This window comes from Crocuta crocuta, unplaced genomic scaffold (assembly GCF_008692635.1).
Source record: "Crocuta crocuta isolate KB4526 unplaced genomic scaffold, BGI_CrCroc_1.0 scaffold282, whole genome shotgun sequence".
NCBI classification, from domain to species: Eukaryota; Metazoa; Chordata; class Mammalia; order Carnivora; family Hyaenidae; genus Crocuta; species Crocuta crocuta.
Window position 1 is genome coordinate 3202568 of NW_027529174.1, and position 6000 is coordinate 3208567.

General features: G+C 33.0%; 1 pseudogene; it reads right to left on the bottom strand.

Moving 5' to 3' along the window:
• Positions 1-2417: 2417 nt before the first annotated feature.
• LOC144226351 (mitochondrial-processing peptidase subunit beta pseudogene) lies at positions 2418-3284 on the bottom strand (annotated as a pseudogene).
• Positions 3285-6000: the final 2716 nt, after the last annotated feature.

Sequence of the window (6000 nt, forward strand, 5' to 3'; positions counted from 1 at the left end):
TTTCCCAATTTTCCTCTAAGTATTGCTGTGGGTACATCACACATGTTTCATTATCTTTTCTTCCTATATTTATATTTATATAATATTTATAGAATATATTATATTCTATTTTTCCTTATAATGTTTTTGACTGAAGTTATTTAAGAACATGTTTTTAAATTTCAAAAACAAAAAGAGATTTGGTTGTATTGTTGTTATTAGTTTCTGACATAATTATATTTTAGTCAGATAACTGTTTTATATAAATTTTGATACCTTAAAATTTATTGAGACTTATTTTATAGTCTTACACATGGCCAATTTTCATATGTATTATGTGTATATTTGAAAATAATGTCAGTTTTCCAAAATTTATGTGTATTATTCTATACATGGCCATTAGATCAAGCCTTTTAATTATATTGTTCAAGTTTATATTTTTACTGGTTCTTTTATCTATCTGGTCTCCCAGTTACTCAGAAGGATATATTAAAATTTCTCATTATGGTGATAGTTTGTCTAGTTTATAGTTACTACACCTGGCTAATAAGTTTAATTTTTCAAAAAATTATGTAATAACTCTTTGTCTTCAACATTGTTTTATGCCTTAAAGTTGATTTTCTCTGATGTCAATTTAGCTTTTATTTAATATTTGCATGATAATATTCTTCCATTCGTTTACTTTGAAAATTTTTGTGTCCCTAACTTTTATTTTTTTATTTTTTAAAATGTTTATTTATTTATTTAGAGAGAGAGAGAGAGCGTGCAAGTAGGGGAGGGCCAGAGAGGAAAGGAGAGAGAGGATCCCAAGCAGGCTCTTGCAGACCTTGATCTCACAAACCATGATCTCATGAGCCAAAATCAAGAGTCAAATGCTTAATTGACTGAGCCATCCAGGTGACCTTGTATCCCTAACTGTTAGTTGGGTGTCTTGTAAATAACGTATAGGTAGATTTGTTTCTTTATCCAGTCTGATAGTCTTTGACTTTAAATTAAAGAAGTTATGCATTTACATTTATTGTGACTACTGGTAGATTTGAATTTATTTTGCCATTTATCTTTATCTTTTTATGTGTCCTTTCTTTTTTTATTGCATTATTTTGGTTTTAGTTTTTATCTCATTTAATTTTCCCTTAAATAATTGGAAATTATATCTCTATTTTTATTTTTTAAATAATTCCCTAGAAATTATAGAATGGATTTTAATTTAGCAAGTCTAAATTTAATTCATTCATCTATTCTTTTCTCAAATTATATGAGCAACCTAAAATGCTTTAATTTGTATTAATCCTTCCCAACTTAAGAGTATTTGCTATAATTATCCAATACTTTAATTCTTCTAGTCATTAACCTTTCAAATTACAATGTTGTTTTAGATTCACACACTCATTTAACATTTTCTTGTCTCATCATTTCTTCTTGCATCTCAGACTTCCCTGGGGCTCATTACTCTTCTTTCTTGTGTACATCTTCTAGAAATTTCTTTTGAAAGAGCTTTCAATTTTTATTTTCTGAAAATGCCTTGATTTTATTCTTGTTACTGATAGATAATCTCTATGGTAATATCATTCTTGATGGTTATTTTTCCTTTCTGCTTAAAAAAAATTCCATTATATTCAGAATTTTAATTGTGCCTGTTTGGGAATCAGATATCAGTCTAACTTGTTCCTTTGCAGTAAGGTGTCTTTTTTTCCCTAGCTGCTTTTAAGATTTTCTTTCTTTTTCCCCTTCTTTGTCATTTTGTTTTATTCTCTTTCTTTCCTTTTCCTCCACCTTCTTTCTTTCCTTCCCTTCCTTCCATCCTTCCTTCCCTTCCTTCCTTCCTTCCTTCCTTCCTTCCTTCCTTCCTTCCTTCCTTCCTTCCTTCTTTCTTTTGATGCTCTGTAGTATCATTACAACACAACTATCTAGCCTCATTTTTTAAATTCATTGTGCATGGGATGCATTGATTCACCTGAGGATTTCTGTCTTTTGTAAATTCATAAAAATTCTTAGTCAACACCTCTTTGAGTACTTCTACATTTTCTCTATTATTTATTTCTTGTACTCTGATTTGATATATATTAGATATCCTAATTATAGTTTCCATGTCTTCTGTTTTGAATATACATGTCCAGTTTTATTTTTTTTCTTTGAAGTGTAATAGCTTAAAAATTACAGATCTCTGCTAGTTTTTTAAGTAAATATATTCAAAACATTTTCATTAAAAGCATTTTAATCACAAACCAGCACATGTTACTGGAAATCCAGTTAAAATCTTGCACAATGGAACCAACAGCAGCAGTAGCTGGGTCCTTACCCTAAATGTACTTGGTGTACACTTCTTGAACTTTCTTAGCATCTGCAGCATTGAGTTCATATTTTCTCATCTCCAGATCTTCCCATCCTCAGCTTCAAGCCCAGGGATGGGAATTCTTCCATTATAATATAACAATTACCTACCAATATTTACAAATTGGACTTGAACCATAAAGTTGCAATAACACATTTGTTTTTAGAAGAGCCATCTTGTTGTTTCTCATTCAATTCTTACTTCCTATGAATTTGCAGGGAGGCAGAGTTTGCATTTCTCCTTTGTGTGTGGGCAAAAAGTTACCAAATGAAACTTTGCTAACTCAAGCTATTCATCATAGGAAAATCCTCCAGTTACAGCAAAGATTTTTCTTGGCCTTTTGTAATATGTGGTTACATAGTTCACTAGGTCCTTATAATTTTTAGGTTTGATATTTTCCATTGGTCCCCAGACTGTCCATCCAAGTGCAGTATTTTGATAAGTTGTATGGCATGTAGATAATAAAAAAACAAATTCTTGTAAATCTGCTTTGACGTCCTTCTATACTCATGTTCAATCTCTGTTTCTCAAAATGTACTGTTTTTTATTATATCAACAAGAATGTCTAATGATCCTTGCAAATCTTTGAAGAATTCTTTGGCAAATATATGGTCTACTTTCTGGAGGTATAGGCATTGAAATGAACACCTATGTTTTCATTTTGAAGTTCCAGATCTAATTTAGGTCTCTATTTGGTGCTCTTGAACTCCATATGTTCTAGAGAATAAAATATTCCATTATTCATCTTATTTACATTTAAGTTTCTAAGATCAATCAGTCAGGGCCCAGCTGTATATGCTGAGGACCCAAAGCCTTCAGAGACCACTGAATCCATTTCCAAACATGTTATTTATGTGTTGGGAATATCTAAAACAACTTATGTAGTGGCCTGTGTATTTCACAATCTGTTCTTTCCAAATTATAATAACTACCCAATGACACCTCTGATCAGGAGCCTCTCTGTGAAGCCCCAGAGTCATGGGCAACAGCATTGTTCAGATGTCCACTGCTACCATCTCATCTCCATATTTTAACTTCCAGTTAGTCTTTTTCAATTTCATTTTCCTTCTTCTGCTCATTGAGTAACTCTTCAGTTCTTTCTTCCAGTTCATTAATTCTCTCTTTCATTGTATCTAACGTTATATCCATCTACTGAGTTTTTAGTTTCATTAATTATGTGCTTTTTTTCACCCAGAAGTTCTGTTTCATTCTTTTTTCAAAGCTACGTGATTATATTTCATAGTTTTTGTACCTCAGTATACTTTAAATATTTATTTTAAAAATAAGTATTTTTTAAATAAGTATATTAAACTTACTTATTTTATATTTCTTAATTGATAATTCCAATATAAGTCATTTTTGTAGCTATAATCCTGTTGTTTGTTACTTCTATTTATTATTATTTAATGATTTGTTTTCTCTTGTGTTTTATATTTTTATATTTCAATGCATTTATAACTACCTGAGGAAAATACTTGAGGCTTCGGTTTAAGGTATGTGTATATATCTAGGGAAGCATTAGTAATCTTGAAGCACTTTAAATTAAATTCTAAGCTAGGTATTTTGGGATCACATGTGTAGTGTGAATTCTAGATTATGGTTCTAAACCCTCATGAGAACCACTTGTGAATAGGAATTTTAGACTCTACTCAGAATCAAGATTGAGACAAAAGAGTTTCTCTACTATTTTCCTTTGTGGGAAAGACTCTCTTTTTGGTTTACCTTTGCATTAAAGATGTCAACTTCTGGTTCCTGGCCGATTTAGGGATTTTTTTCCCCCCGTCCTCACCCTGTTGAGGTCCTAGGCATTGCATCTTTACTCCTGTTTGATTTCCAGTAAAGTAAAGACTCTAGGCCACCAGGGACAAGTAAATGTCTTCAGGGTCCCATTGCTTCCAGTGGTTACCTCTGAAAACTTGCGCTTTTTGTATTTTTAGACTTTGATGATTTCCATTATTTTCCTGACAGCTCATTTAAGCACTTTAATATATATATTTTTTTATCCAGCATTTTTAGGCATTGTAAGCCAGGGGGATTCTTTATGATATTTATTCCTTAACATTGTGGGAAGTGGAAGTTTGCGGACTATTCTTATATACTCTAATTCACAAGGTTTCTATTATAAAGAAAGCTGAATTGAGGAATTGATACAGTTCTCCTCCTGCCTCAATAAAAAATCTTGTGAACACATCTGACTCGAACACCTGAGCTTTTGGGGCCAAGTTATCATTGTACCTTATTATAGCATAGCTGCTATTGTCCCAATGCCATCCTGGACAACTTCTGCCAATAGAACACAGACTAAATATAGAGAGAATGATAGGGAACAGTGTCCCATTCATGGATAAGCACCCAGCATTGGTTACTTATTTTGAGCTTCAAAAACCTAATGAAATGGGTAGCATTGCTTTCATTTTATAAATAGTAAACCTAAATCTCAATGATGTTAAGTAACTCATCAGAAGGACATAGAAGGAGCTGGAATGTTCTGAAAGATCATCCAGGAATATCTTCCCAGAGCAGGTCTTAAGGGGATCATATAAGTCAATAATTTACTTATTCATCAATCCATCCAACCATTTGTGAATTCATTCAGTAAGCCTTTCCTGAGAATTTTCCTTGTGTGTTACACTGTGCTAGATACTGACATACAAAAACGAATACGACAAAAAGCTTACATTCTCAAATGGGAAGACCTTTAAATAATTATAATATATTGCAGTGAGTTAAATGATAGGGATTATGAGGACATCGGGAAGGGCATCACCACCAAGACGAGCTCATGTATAGCTTTGGGGTGAGAAAAGGGAAGATAGTTGCTGACTGAAATGGGTGGTGAAATAGAGATAGGAATATCAATAGCAAGTAAAGATGGAAGAGTCTTTTAGGAGCTGGATGCTCCTTTTTCTCTAAAAAAAAGGGAGGAATAAGAACTGAAAATCACTGCCTTTGAAAAAGATTTATTCTTTACAGTTACCAGTGCAAAACCTGTTGCAGTTCAGGCTCAGCCACTTGCTAGATGGAACAGATCAGCAATGATTTGGTTAGACACTGTGATCTTTTCTGGAATTGAAACATCACACAGAGGAAAGACTTGTCTGGTACAGCTGCTTATAATTACACTTTCCTCTTGATTGTTCAAGCTCTTATATCAGTTCTAATCCAATTTTCTCATACCTCATCTCCCTACTGGCCAACAAAAGTTCCATGCTGGGTCTTGCAAAATTAAGCTATACACTTTTCTTCCACCAAAGTTTCAAAATAGGAGCAGAGATGTCAGGGTTAATCCAGTTACCCTGGCACTCTTAAACCTTTAGAAAAGTAGATTTGTCTTTCTGCCTTTTAATGGTGTGGAATTTTCCTCTACTCAGTAATTTTCTTCACTTTCTTCATTATACCTAATTGGGTTTATCTTTGTCTGAACCAACATGATGGACAGACCTTTTGGCAAGTGGACTGTGTTTATTTCTAGGGCTTAAAGTATAGGTCATAGACATTGCTAGAGACTTAATATCCACTGGGAATCCTTATCCCACTCTAGCTGTTTGTTCTGAAAACAAAACTGCCATCAATGACCCTGGAAAACAGAACCTGGAGCTTTAAGGATGTTGTAGAGGCTACATGATATTATAGCTAAACTGAGTATGCCCAGTGGTGTTAATTGGGGTCAACTTCCAACATGCTTTTGA